Genomic DNA, 18,045 nt, shown 5'->3' with positions numbered 1-18,045 from the left:
TAATTTAAGGCATCTTTACAAGACAATAAAATGTACAACAAAGAATTATTCACCGAATATTTGTAGTAGACTCGTTTTGAAATTTCAGTCCAGCGTTTGTTTACTTTTTTATAAGTGTATATATCTTTGATTTTAACTTTATATATATCTTTGGTCAATTTGTATGTTTTGCTAGACGAAAAACCCGGGTTTCCGGGAGAAAAAACCATGCCACCCTTGCTTCTGACTGACTAACTCAGATAAGGAGTGAAAAATACCCATAAATATGCCCTCGCGTTATTAATGGGATTCTAACTCGGGTCTTTTTCACCTTGTGTGAGGAGGACGGTGATTATAACCGTTGTGCGACCCGCGAGGACGCCAACATTTCGGAAAAAGTCATATTAGAGTCACCCGAGAATTACCTCATCTACCCCATGTATATTATATCCATAAAATTGCATTTGCCTACTTTTGGTTGGCTAGTTCCTGCTGTTTGATGGAGGGCCAGAATACAGAAAAGGAAAACAGCATAGACCCCCTGAACATATCCTGTTAGGTGTGAGCAATGCAGGCATGTGGTGGCAGCGTATTAGTGTGGAGAGTATTTTCGTGGTACATATGAGAAGCCGACCAAGTGCATCTCTTCATGGTTGCAATGTATCCATGTACGAATGCGTTTTTCCAACAGGGTAACGCAGCAAACCACAAGGCAGGCCAGAATTCTATAGCACTGATTCCAGTAATATGAGAGTGAATTCAGACGACTGTATTGATCTTCCCAGTGATCAAATCTCAATTCAAATGAGCACCTGTTGGATGAGGTGCAGTGATCTCAAAGGAGTAGAGATCTGCGACAATTCAATTCACAACTGTGGGAAACAATTGAGGAAACATTGATCAATGTCCTATAATACCCTTTCGACAGTTCATTGAGCCCGTCCCACAACGAGTTCAAGTTTTTCTGGGAGTTAAGGAGAGATCTACTCAGTATATGGTGGCCAATTAGTGTATATTTTGTTCCTAGATCCATTAAGTTTAGGTTTTAATATTTTTACTAGGAGAGGGTGAGTCTAGTGAAAATGAGATTTCGATTTTCTAAAGTTAAATTATGTGCAGCCCCATAGGTGTAAATGTAGGGTTTGATGTACTAATGCTTCTACTGAAGATTAGGGTATGCTGAGCATTCCATATGTGCAAGGAGGATGCGGAGCTGTAGAAACATTATGGCATTCTCACTGATTGGTTCATCAAAGCTAGTATCACATAATTCTCAGAGAAGAATGTTGTCGTGACAGACAATGGCGTATCCAGTAAGTTGGATATCAGTCAGGGATTTACCTACATCATTACCGAAGAAATTTGCACAACAGTAAGGTCTGCGAAGTAGGTGCTCAGATTTCTCAACAGAAATATTCGCGAATGCGATAACGTTGGCAGCACGTAAGGCAAATGAAGAGATAAGAATTGACTTCGTGGATCGCACAGAGTTATTGATTAACCATGGTGAATCATGAAACCAATTTGAATTAGAGTGTAAGCGATGCAGTCTGAAGTGTAAACATCAGTCATCATTATGGCCAACGAAGCCGAAGATTTTGAAAACATCGAGAAGGTTATGCTGAAGCTGTTCATCGACTCACAGAAACTGCTACTGTACAACGTCATGTGTTGAACAATCACTCACAGATTTGCGCACGAGTCCTCAAAGTTGTTTTGTGAACTTCCACGAAAACGAAACTGTTTATATTATATGGTTTTAGGAACATCAGCGACTAAGGCCATATTGCTCATATATATATTGTCTGGAAATTGTGTGTGTTTTGTAGTCATTTTCTGTTTGATGGATGGAAACCCGAGTTTCCGCTAGTAAAAACCATGCTATCCTTGTCAGAGAACGACTAACTTAGCCACGTTGTGAAAAAGACCCATAAAAATTCTTCCCCTCATCGACTGGAATCGAACACATGTCTTTTCCACCCGGTGTGGGAGGACGGCTATTCTACCAACTCTACTACCCACGAGAACAACATTTGACTGATGGTGTCATTTTGTTAAGACCAACTCAGCTCAACATGCTAAGGAAACCATCCAGAAAACTGCTGTAGGAAGTGACTGAGTATCATCCGTACAACTTAAACTTGTCGTCTTGCGATTTTCATATTTTTGGAAGAATGAAAAATGATCTGGCAGGATATCAATTTCACACGAAAGATGAGATAAAAGGAGCATCAACAAATTGTGCCAACAGCAGCGAAAAGACTTTTATAAGAAAGGTATAAGAAATTCGGTATGTAAATGGCATCAGTGCCAAAATGTTGTGAACATTTCTCGAAAAATAGAGAAAAATAAAATAAGTTATTGGTAAAAAAAAAACTCATCTTTTTAACAATAACGGAAAATAAAGCTATAATTGTTTTTCGCTAAGGTAGAATATAAAAACTGAAAGCAACAATAGACTCAGCAATAATAATATTAGCCTACAAAGTATTCAAAGTATTTTATTATTTTTTTTTTGGCGGGCTCCAGGGTTTCCCCTATTCGCCGAATATTAGCCTACAAAGATCAGTGTCCATCAACAACGACTTTCTGTCTTCTTTTTCTACTCAGCCGTACCTTTATCCACAGCAATAACTTTCCCTTAACGCCACAATGCTCCAATTTGTACAGTAGTCTTTTAGGAGCAACGGTTTCAAAATCTTTCCTGATATTCAAGTATATGATATCAAAATTATTTTTGTATCCAGTTCTTTTGTTACTGCAACATGGATTCCAGTCAAATTGATTAAAGATTTTCCCCTAATAAATACATGCTGTGACTGCTGTATTCCGTCCTAGATGGTCCTACATTAGCTCTTTCATTACACTCAATTTTATACAAACAGGTATGAAGTTTTCCATGCTGTGTAATCGGGTAGAAAAGATGTTAAACACTTCATGCAGCTCAGATTGCAGGTGCCTTGTCTTCAGACGCTTCAACATGAAAAATTAAAATTTCTTGGTAAAACTATCGGATTGCTTCCCTCACCAATCTTGTTCCCCTTCTCTGCACCTGTTTCAAAAGATGCACGCCCTTCCTAAAATGAGGCCTGCAGACCATTATACAGCACTGAAGATGTTGCCTCACCATTGCATTATACAACCCAACAATCACCGCCTTATCCCTGCTGGCAAATTTCCTATACACTGAGTGATCACTGAATTATGACCACCCCTATGAAAACTGAATGCGTCCCGTTAACCACGTGAGGTACGAGAGTGAGGACTTCATTGACCTACATAGCATAGATAAGGTGTTAGTGGTTCAAAATTCCGAGCGTGATGGGTAAAAGGAAGGATTTATCGGACTTTGATAAAGGACAGATTGTGGGTGCTCTATGAGCTGGTGCCTCGATTTCCCAAATGGCTGAACTGGCTAAAATGATCAGACGACGACCCGACGGCAAAACTGCAAAGGTCAGCGAAAGGTTGATGTTAGAGGCGAGCGCCGGCCCGACGACACGTTCAGGCGAACAGGCACAGCACTGTTGAAGAGTTGACTGCCCAATATAACATGGGCCAACCTGGAACAATATCTGGCATGACCATGAGTCGCACGCTCTCACGGCTATACCAGCAAACGACTCCTACGGCATCCTCTCCTAACCAAGGTTCATAGGCATAAGAGCCTCGCCTGGTGCAAACAGCATGCAAGTTGGACGTTAGAAGACTGGAGGGACATGTTCTGGTCGGATAAGTCACATTATTTACTCCACACCGTGGATGGTCGTGTACTGATTTGGCGTCAACAACATGAGGCTCTTCATCCACCATGCATGGTATCAAAAGTGCAGGCCGGTGGAGGCTGTTGTATGGTGTGGGGCATGTTTCACTGGCAGGAACGTGGACCCCTGGTGTATGTGCGACAAGGTATCAGTGGTCTCCGTTATCGTCAACTGCTTTCTGACTGTGTACATCCCGCTTTGTTACACTTTTTCCCGAATGGCGATGGTGTCTTCCAAGATGACGATGCGCCGAGCCATCGGGGATTTGTTGTGCAGGAATGGTTCGAGGAACACAGTTCTGACCCAGCATATCGATTGGCCTCCAAACATTCCCCGATATCAACTCCATAGAGCACTTGTGGGACACTATGGAAAGGCATATCAGGCATCTGGATGCACCAATCACCTCCATACCTGTATTGCTGACCGCATTACACACAGCTTGGTTGGCCATACCTCCCGAACGCTTCTGACATCTTGTTGAATCAACGCAACGTCGGATAGCTGCTGTACTGAGGGCAAAATGAGGACCTACGAAGTATTAGGTAGGTGATATTAATTCGGTGATCACTTAGTGTATATTATTGACAAAACCTATGAACTATCCTGGTAGGCAGTCTGTACTGGTCAGAGGATTTCGAATTGTAATGCACAATTATCTCCAGGTTATATTCCACTACGCTGAGTATAATACCACACAGTTGGTATGTTCATTTGGAATTATTGTCACCCATATGTTGTACCTTGCATTTGTCAATGGTAAACTTCAACTGCCATTTCTCAGCGCATGGGCCTAATATTTTTAGACCTTGGTGCAGTTGGTTACTTTCGTTAATATCATTAACTACCCTGCCAATCTTTATGTCATCCGTAAACTTAGACATTAAGCCTAATATACCTTCATCATTAATAAATATAAAAACAACAATGAGTCCAGCACTGAAACTTGGGAAACTGCACTAACAACATCAGTCTATAAAGATCGTTGGCCATCGATAACCATTCTAAGCCTTCCCATACGCAAACATTCCTTTATCAATAACAGTAACTCGTCCTTAACGTCGCTTTACTGCAGTTTGTACAGCAGCCTTTTATTAGCATTAACTTTAGTACGGTCAAATGATGAGCCAAAAAAAAAGAACCTTCCTATTTCACGCATCCATTCGCTCCAAAGGTTTGTCCACTTCTTCCTTGAATTTATTTAAGCTATCAATCCCCACAATGACAGATGGATGTTTGTTTAAGGCAAATTTCTGCACATCTATTCCACAATTTTCTTTCCTCAATTTGAATTTATGCCTCATCAAGTTCATAATCTGAAAAGAGGAAAAACCCATCAGCATTTAGCTTGCTCAAACCAATCAGCAGTCTGTCTGCACTGCGCAGAAAACTTGATATCTGCCTGCACAATTACCCCCAAGTCTTTTTCATTCTCCACTACTCTGAGTATACTACTACACAATTGGTACGTTATTCCTGGGCTACTGCTACCCACATGCAGTACTTTCCATTTGTCACCTCTCAGCCCCTCTGCCCAACATTTTTAGATTCCGCTTCAGATGCATACTGTCATTACTGCTCATTAACAACCCTGCCAACATTCGTATCGTCTGCAAACTTGGAAATTAAGTATGATATACCTTCGTCAATATCATTGATAAATAAAGAAAACAACATTGGACCCGGAACGGAACTCTGGAGGACTCCACTAATAATATTAGTCCATGAAGAGCAGTTTCCATTGATTACAACACTATGCCTTCTCCCATTCAACCAGCCCTTTATATATAACAGCAACTTACCCTTAATGCCACACTGCTCAAATTTACACAGCTGTTTTTTTATGGGCAAAAGTGTCAAAAGCTTTCCTGAAATCGAAGTATATGATATCAAAATTATTTTTTTGCATGCAGTTCCTTTGTGACACCGTCACAGTATCCAATTAAATTGGTTAGTCAAGACTTCTCCTTAACAAATCCATGTTGTTCCTGAACTATAACTACAGTCTTGTCTAGATGATCGTGAAGTGCTTCTTTTAACCAGTGCCTCTATTAATTTTCCCAGAACAGAAGTAAAACTATCAGGTCTGTAATTATTGCTATCACCCTTCAATCCCCCTTTGTGAATTGGTACATTTGTACATCTCCAGTCCGTGGGAAGTTCCCACGGACTGGAGATGTACAAATGTATCAAAGAATGCTAAAAATGTTTCAAAAAAAATTAATAATCAAATCAAGAGCATTACTCCCACTGGTTGCCTCTCAAACATGCTGCTGTAGAAAACAATCATCCAATAAATCCACAAAATCTTTCAAGTGTGCAAGCGCTAAACCCACAAATTCCAGTCTGGGAAGTGAAAATTCCCCATTACATGACATTCTGATTTACTGGCCCATTGTATTTCTCCATATAGTTGTTCGTTGTAGAGTCATTAGGCCTATAACACATTCCTACCTTCATTTCTGCTTTCCCAGTGCTTATGTCACACCAAACTGACTTAACATTGCATTGTCCACCCATGTGAACTGAACGCACTGCCTTAGATGAGTTTCTTTACTAACAGCATAACTTCTCCTTCCTACTTATCCTGTCTGTACACATTGTACACCCCAAATTCAAACGCTGCATTCCTTACAACTCTGTGACACCACATCTCTAATATCCTAACAATATCTGCCTTTGATGTCTTGATCAGCACCTCAAATTTATTTACTATACTCCTAGCACTGGTGTACATGCAAGTATACATGCACCTGTCCATACTCTTAATTAACTTAACACAGCCCATATATTTACTTGTTCCATAATGACTCACAGCAGTCTTTGAAATCCCCAGCATCTTGCTCTCCATGCTGCTGCTCATTCTAATAGAAATAGTGCAAGAATCACTTTCACCTCTGTCTGCGACCCCTGTTAATCTATTTGTTTGTGAATCCCTCCACGATAGCAGTTTTCTAACCCACCTAACACTGACTCGATAGGATCATCAAATATTCTTGCACTCTTTCTATTTAAGTGTTCCCCTCCCTGCAGAAGCAGCTACTCCTGTTAGCAAGCACAGACCACGGTGGGAAAAATTCTATCCGATGAGCCTTGCATAATCCCTCCAGGCTGAATTGATTGACAAGGCTCTCAACATATAATCCATCTTATCTTGTCTTAGCAGAATTGCCGATACTTTCAAATATGACCCTAACTCCCAACTTTTTTTCAACATTGACCTGTATTGATCTGATCTGAGGTGATCTGATTGAGGAGTATAAGGCCTTGAATCGGAAGAGTATGCTGAATTCTGATGGGATCCTTCCACTTGCTCAGATTACGAACCTGAGGAGGCCTAAATTCAAAGTGAGGAAAGACAGTTGTAGAATATATGTGCGGAAATTTGCCTTTAGCCAGCGGGTGGTAAATTGCTGAAACAAACTTCCATCTGCCGTTGTGGAAATTGATGGCTTAAATTAATTCAAGGAGTAACTGAGCAAACTTTTAGAGGGAATGGTTGTGTGAAATTGTTTTTTGGCTCATGCAGCATAAGATCCTATGCTTACTTTCTCGTATCACATGCCCCTATTACTACTACTACTACTACTTGTTAAAAAAGAGTCTGCAGATCTCCTACTCTTAATTTCATTAGTGCCATCGTGTACAACATATCATCTTTTCTGCCCTGAAAAGATAATTACTGCTATACAACGTCATCAACTTTTGCCCCTGGTTGACATACCCTACTACTACTACTCCACCTACCCCTTTTGCACAAATTATTTCCCGTTTCCCTGGCAATTTCGTTACCGACAATAACTAGCTCCTTTGGGATGAACGCATTCTACCTTGAAGATTGTCGCTGTGTTGCCTGTGGCACCAGAATGAGCTTTGGTGTTGAGTTGGGCAGCTGAGAGCTTGACGGGTACCTAATTTTATTTCTTTCGAAGGCATCTACCCTGCTTCTCCAACTCTCATATGCACCCATCATCTGAGTTGGCACCTAATTTCTGCACATTCTCTGCAGCTCACATACATAGAGACACCCTACTTGGCTAGATCACATCTTGTTGCAGAAACCCCGCAAAGATTTCACGTTGCACATTTTTTTTAGGCTGTGATGAGTTGAAGAGTCATCCTTGTCAGTTCTCCCCAGAGCCACAGCACTCCTGCTACTTTGTGCTTATTGCTTTGCTGTTCTACTCTGGGGCATGATTTCCATTTAAATAGCATTAGCATTAGCATTAGCATTAGTAGAGGCATACGATGCAAGAAAGCAAGCTTATTCAGCATCAGCCCAAAAAAAAAAAAAAAAAAAAAAACCCTCTCCCATTTCACCCCTCCGTTCGTTCGAAATACCTGTCCAGTTGAGCTTTAAATTTGTTTAGGCTATCAACTTCAACAACAAGTGATGGAAGTCGGTTCCACCAACCAACCACCCGCTGGCCAAAGGCAAATTTCCGCACATCTATCCGACATCCGTCCTTCCTCAATTTGAATTTATGCCCTCTGAGGTGATTATTCTGAGAAAGATGAAGACTCCCATTGGCATTGAGCATGCTCAAACCATTCAAGGCATTATACACCTCTATCAGATCACCTCGCCGGTGCCTAGTCTCCAGACTCTGTAATTTGCAAAACTTAAGCCTTTCTTCGTAAGAGCAACCCTTTGTTCCATTTACTAATCTTGTTGCCCTTCTCTGTACCCGTTCCAGCAGCTCTACATCCTTCTTGAAATGAGGCCTCCAGACCTGTATACAGTACTCAAGATGTGGCCTAACCATTGCCTTATACAAGGGAATAATCACCTCCTTATCCCTGCTAGAAAAATTCCTGTATATCATTGACAAGACACCATGAGCTACTCTTGCAGCTCGTCTGCACTGCTCAGAGAACTTCATATCTCCCTGCACAATTACCCCCAGGTCCTTTTCATTCTCCACCACTGTCAGTGTGGTACCGCAGAGTTGATACGTTGCTCTGGGGTTACTGTTTCCCATATGCAGTACTTTACATTTGTCAATGTTAAACTTCATTTGCCACCTCTCAGCCCATCTGTTCAACCTTTCCAGATCCTGTTGCAGCAGCATAGCGTCAGTAGTGTCCTTGACGACCCTGCCAACCTTTGTATCATCTGCAAACTTGGACATTAAACTTGATATCCCATCATCAATATCATTCATAAACACCGAAAACAACAACGGACCCAACACTGAACCTTGAGGAACTCCACTAATAACATTAGTCCACGTTGAGCAGTGTCCATTGATTACCACTCTCTGTCTTCTGCCACTCAACCATCCCCTTATCCATAGCAGCAATTTGCCTCCAATGCCACACTGCTCCAATTTGTGCAGCAGTCTTCCATGTGCAACAGTATCAAAAGCCTTTCTAAGATCCAAATATATAATATCAAAGTTATTCCCTGCATCCAGTTCTTTTGTGACTACATCATAGTATCCAATCAAATTGGTCAGGCAAGACCTGCCCTTAACAAAACCATGCTGCGTCTGAGCTATAACTGAATTCTTGTCTAGATGATCCTGCAGTGCTTCTTTAACCAGTGCCTCCATTAATTTACCTGGAACAGAAGTTAAACTAACAGGTCTATAATTACTTGTGTCAGCCTTTGATCCTCCTTTGTGAATTGGGGTTACATTTGCACATCTCCAGTCTATGGGTACCTCCCCTGAGTCCAAAGAAGCTCTCATAATTATGGCTAGGGGTTTGCATACTTCCTTTGCTGCCTCCTTTAATATAACTGGATAGATCCCATCCACCCCAGGTGCCTTTTTTATGTTTATCCTCAACAATCTCTCCTCCACTTTCCTCTCAGTTATTACAAAATCATCCAGCTCACTGCCAATGTTTACTTTAACTACATCATTCTCCTTCCTGAATAACTCCTCATGCGTGAATGTAGATGCAAAATACTCGTTTAGATTGTTAGCCACCTGAGCAGGATCCTCAACTGTTGAACCATCAATATCCAGTGGACCAATCTGATTCATCCCTTTCCTTCTCGAGTTCAAGTATGTAAAGAACTCTTTTCTGTTTTTCTTTGCATCCTTTGCCAAGGATTTTTCGTAGTCTGCCTTTGCCTGCCTAATCTCCTTTGTGACTTGGTTACAGACCAACTTATATCTATCATAGGCTTCCATGTCACCCATTAATTTATATGTATCCCATGCATTTTTCTTCTCTGCCACATGTCTCATTAGTTCATCTGACAACCATTTAGGCCTAAACCTTGAACAATATTTCTTAGTTGGTATGTAAAGCCTGGTAGCCTCCAAGATTAGTTCCTTGAATGCTTCCCATTTTGAGTTTGCTGTTGGTAACATCATCAGTTGGTCCCACTGTATAGAATTTAAATACTGTCTCAGACCATCATAGTCGCCTTTACGAAAACAAAAACCCTTCCCTTTACCTCTGATGGTAGTTACCTCCTTGAGTAAATCCCACTTCAACACACTGTGATCACTGCCACCTAGTGGTTCATTTATCTGCAGGTTCTTAATGCATGAAGAGTCACTACTGATAATCAGATCAAGAGTATTGCTCCCTCTTGTTGCCTCACGAACATGCTGGTGTAGAAAACAATCATCCAACAAATACAATTTAATTGATTAACAATAAAAGTTAATAAGATTAATAAATCTGATTGATTAATTGACAATACAACTACACTAAACTAACAGATTCCTAAATGCAGTTCTACTTATTACGCTATCTAGTTTTACGCTATACTTAAGCTATCAAGTTAGAGACATACGTTACACTATATGATCTAATATACCAAAACAATGGCAGAAAGTTTCGAATGGTACAAAGGTTCTACGTATATTAATTAGTAACCAGTGGCATTCCATTCCATTCTGAATAGCATCATTTGCCATAGATTTCATGATCGTAGAATTCAAATTCAAATTCACTGAACTTCTCTTTAGCACTGCTTTCTTAAAATCTAACGACTTTATCATAAACATTTGCACCCTTCTGATGCATTCACCTGCAATCTGTTTGTGTTAACCAACAAAAGAACTAAGGTTATGAGGTGTCAGTATTTTGCGTCTATAAATTGCGTGTATGCTGTGATCGATTTGTCTGTTAACTGAACAAAAAAATCTGAGTTTCTGAGAATAAAACCATGCAAACTTCGCCCGATACCTAGAACAACTAACTCAACCATGATGTGAAGAAACAAAAAAAGTCCATAAAAATTCCTTGTGTCATTGATGGGATTTGAACTCGGACCTATTCCACATGATATGCGGAAAATTGAGATTATATTCATTATGCTACTTGCGAGGAGAATATGCCGTGTATTTTCAATTATGACAGAATATACAGCATCTTCTGCCGAAGACTTGTTCTCTTTTGGCTTTAAATAGCTTTTCTAAGAAAGGTTTCTCTGAGCTCATTACATCACAAACTTAACAGCAATCTGACTCCGTAAATTTTTCCAGGATTCAAGCTTGCTTTCGATTGTAAGTATTGTTGAGAAGTGTCTGTTCAACTCTTCTGCTATTTCTGTTGGTCCTTTTAATGTAACCATTAAGGGACTTATTTAATTTACACTCTTTTTGCTTCCTTTTTTTGTATTCGCTTACGAGAAGAAGGTCTTATTCCCTTTCTTAGGCATAATTAGCTTTCCTCCACTACCCTTTCTGTAGGACGATGAATAGGCCAGTGAAATTTCTATCTCTTCAAAACATCTGCTATAGTTGACTATGAAATGACCACATGATATCCGACAAATGTCCTATATATTCTGACCTTTGTGGGCTATTTGTGGTATGATAACGATACTATTGCCAGTGGCTAAACTAGAGAAAACTGTCTCTACTACAGGAGCAAATCAATCGCCATTATCTCTTTGGACAGGAAATTTTTCCTGGCTTCTAAAATAAATACAGTACTGTACAGAACACGTAACGATTTTTGGTAACAGTATTAGTTAACGATTTTTGCATTTTGTATTTTAACGATAGGTGTCGCTGTGCGCTTTCATCCCTTGCACAGCGTGGTTTCTGTAACGTTTTTGAAAAAAATGGTTTTGTGTGTGCTAATTGTAGTATAGTGTACTTACACTTGATAATTAAAAAAAAATAAAATAATAATAAAGAAACATGTAGATACCAACCACAGTGAATTCCAGTGAAGATGATAGCTTATAGTGTTTTTTACTTCATTCTATGGATTTTGTAATACAAGGTTAACATAATTCTGCTGTAAGTTTAGTGGTTTCATAGTTATTTGGTAACAGTGTTCTTGTGCATTGCGACGATTGCACAGCATTTTCTTTGCAGTTAATATTGATTATAAGCGCTGTTCGCAGAAAGGTCTGGGTTCGATTCAGCACATTGCCTCCCCCACCTCAAAAAAAAAAAAAAAAAAAAAAAAAAATCGAGTTACCGATTCCTGAAACAAGCTACTGGATATCTAATACATGCAATTTGTAGACATGATATTCTGTCGTCTCCCTGGATAATTTTGAATAGCACACCCTTATAGAAATAGTGGCTTCTGTTATATTTCTGAACTGGATGTCGAATTTAATATATTATGCCATAGTTACCATGAGCATTCAAAGGGAAGGTCAGTTTCGACACATCATTTTGAGTGACAAGAAGGGGGATGATAAGTACAGCTTCTGAGACCATAACATGGTCTCACTTAGAAAAGACTGCCCATAACTAGTATGGGCAGTCTTTTCTAAGTGAAGGAAATCGGGAGCCTTCAGTAAGTATTCAAGGCTTATTCAGGATGTTGTAAAGGATGGCAAGTTTCTTTGCAAAGTAAATTTTTGTAAACTTTAAGTATCCTTTACTATTACTGTAGTAACTAGGCCCATCATTAATGCTTGAGGTGTCAACAATTCAGGGAAGCCTTTGTTACATTAGTGCTACTTATGGAAGCTTCCTGTTTTGAGCATCATTGTAGATATGAGTTTTGTTAGTAGCAGTTGTAAATTCTTTTCAGATATTACTAGCCACCAATATTCCACATTACTTGCCCTCAGAATGACTGCATCAATTATATTACAAACTTATTTTATGAAGAACCATATCTTACTTGCAAGGATTCCACCAAGTTTGTAGAGAACTTATCAAACAGCTTGGAAATAACCATTCAAAGGAAATTTAGACGTTAATTCAAAATTTGCAAATTACAAGGACATTTTCAATGCTTGTTAATTTTATATATTAACTAAAGCATGTGTATGTCAGTAAATATTATAAATTAGGCTGTTAAGGAACACCAAGAACATTAGAGCATCTTGTTATTCCTCCTGTTCTAATGTACTTTGCTTAATTGGACAGAGAGAAATAAAATGTTATTATATTGCACAGAATTCCATAAAAGTAGAGAAATAATGTGTGAGAATAATAATAGTCACCAGTTTATTTAGAATTTATGGGCATTCAAATGTATTTATATTATTTCTTCAATAATTAAACAACTGGTAGCAAATGTCTTTGTACTTAACTTTTAAATTGTATACATGTGGCATGAGTAGTTTACTGAAGATGGTATCTCCCTTATGAGCTTGCACCAACGTTGTGCTTTGTAATTTATTTTTGAAATAAATAAATAATAAATGTCCGTTTATATTGTGGACAGCCAAGGCTTCATGACTTCATTATAACTGTTTTTGTTGCAGCTGACATAACACTGCACTAGCTAACAGTGGGTTGCGTGTGTTTTTTGTGGCAGTGTATAGGCTCAGCTTGCAGTGCGTGAATTTGTGTCCAAGTGTGTTACCTCAGAACTGCAGCCAGTCCTGATGGAGTAAATTTTTAATTTTTTTCACATTATTTTAATGAAAACTGTATATGATTGGTATCGTGTTTGTTGAGTCATGTGTGTGTGGTATTATAATGGGGGATTTTATAATGGTCTTATAATGGTAAGACCATTATAATAATGGTAATACTGGCTGTCTTACCATTATAAGACCATTATACTGGTCTTATAATGGTAAGACCAGTATAATGGTCTTATAATGGTAATATAATAGTAGTAGTCTTATAATGGGGGATTTTAATTTCCCAGATATTGACTGGAATTTGTCGATTGGTCACTCGCACACTAGCAAGGCTTTTGTGGATTTATTGGATGATTGCTTTCTACATCAGCATGTTCGTGAGGCAACAAGAGGGAGCAATACTCTTGATCTGATAATCAGTAGTGATTCTTCATGCATTAAGAATCTGCAGATAAATGAACCACTAGGTGGCAGTGATCACAGTGTGTTGAAGTGGGATTTACTCAAGGAGGTAACTACCATCAGAGGTAAAGGGAAGGGTTTTTGTTTTCGTAAAGGTGACTATGATGGTCTGAGACAGTATTTAAATTCTATACAGTGGGACCAACTGATGATGTTACCAACAGCAAACTCAAAATGGGAAGCATTCAAGGAACTAATCTTGGAGGCTACCAGGTTTTACATACCAACTAAGAAATATTGTTCAAGGTTTAGGCCTAAATGGTTGTCAGATGAACTAATGAGACATGTGGCAGAGAAGAAAAATGCATGGGATACATACAAATTAATGGGTGACATGGAAGCCTATGATAGATATGTTGGTCTGTAACCAAGTCACAAAGGAGATTAGGCGGGCAAAGGCAGACTACGAAAAATCCTTGGCAAAGGATGCAAAGAAAAACAGAAAAGAGTTCTTTACCTATTTAAACTCAAGAAGGAAAGGGATGAATCAGATTGGTCCACTGGATATTGATGGTTCAACAGTTGAGGATCCTGCTCAGGTGGCTAACAATCTAAACGAGTATTTTGCATCTACATTCACGCATGAGGAGTTATACAGGAAGGAGAATGATGTAGGTAAAGTAAACATTGGCAGTGAGCTGGATGATTTTGTAATAACTGAGAGGAAAGTGGAGGAGAGATTGTTGAGGATAAACATAAAAAAAGCACCTGGGGTGGATGGGATCTATCCAGTTATATTAAAGGAGGCAGCAAAGGAAGTAAGCAAACCCCTAGCCATAATTATGAGAGCTTCTTTGGACTCAGGGGAGGTACCCATAGACTGGAGATGTGCAAATGTAACCCCAATTCACAAAGGAGGATCAAAGGCTGACACAAGTAATTATAGACCTGTTAGTTTAACTTCTGTTCCAGGTAAATTAATGGAGGCACTGGTTAAAGAAGCACTGCAGGATCATCTAGACAAGAATTCAGTTATAGCTCAGATGCAGCATGGTTTTGTTAAGGGCAGGTCTTGCCTGACCAATTTTATTGGATACTATGATGTAGTCACAAAAGAACTGGATGCAGGGAATAACTTTGATATTATATATTTGGATCTTAGAAAGGCTTTTGATACTGTTGCACATGGAAGACTGCTGCACAAATTGGAGCAGTGTGGCATTGGAGGCAAATTGCTGCTATGGATAAGGGGATGGTTGAGTGGCAGAAGACAGAGAGTGGTAATCAGCGGACACTGCTCAACGTGGACTAATGTTATTAGTGGAGTTCCTCAGGGTTCAGTGTTGGGTCCGTTGTTGTTTTCGGTGTTTATGAATGATATTGATGATGGGATATCAAGTTTAATGTCTAAGTTTGCAGATGATACAAAGGTTGGCAGGGTTGTTAAGGACACTACCGACGCTATGCTGCTGCAACAGGATCTGGAAAGGTTGAACAGATGGGCTGAGAAGTGGCAAATGAAGTTTAACATTGACAAATGTAAAGTACTACATATGGGAAACAGTAACCCCAGAGCAACGTATCAACTCTGCGGTACTACACTGACAGTGGTGGAGAATGAAAATGACCTGGGGGTAATTGTGCAGGCAGATATGAAGTTCTCTGAGCAGTGCAGACGAGCTGCAAGAGTAGCTCATGGTGTCTTGTCAATGATATACAGGAATTTTTCTAGCAGGGATAAGGAGGTGATTATTCCCTTGTATAAGGCAATGGTTAGGCCACATCTTGAGTACTGTATACAGGTCTGGAGGCCTCATTTCAAGAAGGATGTAGAGCTGCTGGAACGGGTACAGAGAAGGGCAACAAGATTAGTGAATGGAACAAAGGGTTGCTCTTACGAAGAAATGCTTAAGTTTTGCAAATTACAGTCTGGAGACTAGGCACCGGCGAGGTGATCTGATAGAGGTGTATAAGGCTTTGTATGGTTTGAGCATGCTCAATGGCAATGGGATTCTTCATCTTGCTCAAAATAATCACCTCAGAGGGCATAAATTCAAATTGAGGAAGGACGGATGTCGGATAGATGTGCGGAAATTTGCCTTTGGCCAGCGGGTGATTGGTTGGTGGAACCGACTTCCATCACTTGTTGTTGAAGTTGATAGCCTAAACAAATTTAAGGCTCAACTGGACAGGTATTTCGACCGAACGGAGGGGTGACATGGGAGTGGTGTGTGTGTGTGTTTTTTTTTTTGGCTGATGCTGAATAAGCTTGCTTTCTTGCATCATATGCCTCTACTAATGCTAATGTTAATTATGTACAGTAGAATGTATAGTATGACATTATGTACAGTAGAATACATGTTGGTATTGTGTTCAGTAGAAAAAACTCTCTTAACTGACCTCTGCTTAACCAATGCTTCCCCTTCCCTCTTTAAAATGCTATCTGATGCTACTGATCCAGTATGTTTGTGGTTAGTGTGGTACAGCAGATTCTGTTGAGTTGTTTGCCTTTCACGAAGTCAGTTGAGTGTTATTTTAAATCCAGTATGTTTGTGGTTAGTGTGGTACAGCAGATTCTGTTGAGTTGTTTGCCTTTCACGAAGTCAGTTGCGTGTTATTTTAAATCATGTTGCATCAGTAAAATTATTTGTTATTGTAATTACAGTATGTAAATTATAAGAAATGTGGACAAGAAAAGAAAAGAGAATTGTTTCTGTGAAAACTAAGTTGTATGCTCTGGAAAGACTTGATAAATGTGTCTCTAAAAATCTAGGATTTTGTGCTCAAATTGTGTCACAAGGGTTGTTAAGTTCTTGCTCCACTTTAAGGACACCAGAATTACAGATAGCAGACAATGCATTATGACCATGGTTTATTCAAGAAAGACAATTACAAAACTCATAAAAGCAGCATCAAAGAAAAGGCCTTGGCATTGTATCAAAAGAGTGATGGTGCAGAAAGTTTTACAGCAAGTGACAGATGGCTTTGACATTAGAAACTGCATTATGGTATTCATGTATTAAGTATTAGCAGAGTGAGATTATCTGCTGAACAAAAATTTACAGAATATTTAAGGTTATTTATCAATAGAGAAACTGATTGGAGAACAGCTCTACAATAAAAACAGAAATGGGCTAAATTATAAGATTTTACCTATAATAATGATGGGAGAGAAGAACCTGCAGCACTAGGACACAAAAAATAAACTAATCCTAGAACTTAAAAATATAAATTTGGGTCATTCCATTGTCAAGTGGCCTAGGGGTCCCTGCTTGACCATCTTCAGTTTTGTTGAAACTTGGTGTGGATGTTTTAAATGAAGCTGTGCAAAATTTCAGTTCAAAATATAGTATGCTTGAGGCACCAGCACCTTTTGTGTGGAGGTCACTTGTGTTATGTGGAATAAATCACAAAAAATTTTCAAAGGTTTTTAAGTGTTACTATTGCACAATGGCGAGAGGTAGTGCTCTGAAACTTGGTATACCTAGTTAACCTTTGGCAGAGAATGCAAAACGTTTGGTGTCCAAGCTCAAAAACCTTCACATTTTTTCCAATGCAGTCTAAAAATGGCACCAAAAATTTGTTGCGACAAATTTAAGCAAGACTTTGGAAAGTCATAACTTTGAAATAAAAACCTTTGGTACCTTCTTCTTTGGGCATTCCATTTAACATCTGCAGCCTAACTAAATATGAGCTCTTATACTTGTTTGCTGGCCGAGATATTTTCCTTCAAAGATAGACTCAAAATTTGGCCTATCTTTAGGGGCAAATATCTTAATGTGACACCTTCAATTCTCTCATTTTGTCACCACTGGAAAGAGCAGAGTTTCAGCTACAAGCTCATGGTTTATCTGTTTTGTGTCTTTGCACTTAAGGCCTTAAAATTAAGCCTAAACATCAGGTAGTTTTATGTGCCGTATTGTTATTTTGTGAGATCTTTTTTGTTGCAGAACACTTCCTTAATCCTCCCTAATGTTTAGAATAATCTAGAAATAGAGTATATTCTATAATTCTGGAATATTCTAGTAGAATACCCAAGAATTCTAGAGTATTCACAAAAAAAGTATAAATTGCTAATATTTGAACCATGCTGTTATTAATGTGTTTTATCTTCATGATGAACAGTTTATTTTGTTCCTCTGTTTT

At 39.1% G+C, this 18,045-nt stretch overlaps 1 protein-coding gene across 1 annotated transcript in view; it reads left to right on the top strand.

Moving 5' to 3' along the window:
* Nucleotides 1–11,805: 11,805 nt before the first annotated feature.
* Nucleotides 11,806–18,045, top strand: part of Dbp21E2 (putative ATP-dependent RNA helicase Dbp21E2) — a 69,787-nt gene continuing 63,547 nt past the window's right edge. The window contains exon 1 of the mRNA XM_090376414.1: nucleotides 11,806–11,959. The gene's annotated coding sequence lies outside the window, so the exon portion shown is untranslated. The remainder of the gene's footprint in view (nucleotides 11,960–18,045) is intronic.

This window comes from Mastigoproctus giganteus, chromosome 6 (genome assembly GCF_048544385.1).
Source record: "Mastigoproctus giganteus isolate SK-2022 chromosome 6, ASM4854438v1, whole genome shotgun sequence".
Taxonomy (NCBI): Eukaryota; Metazoa; Arthropoda; class Arachnida; order Uropygi; family Thelyphonidae; genus Mastigoproctus; species Mastigoproctus giganteus.
The sequence above is the reverse complement of the archived record's forward strand: the minus strand, read 5'-3'. Positions and strand labels throughout refer to the sequence as shown.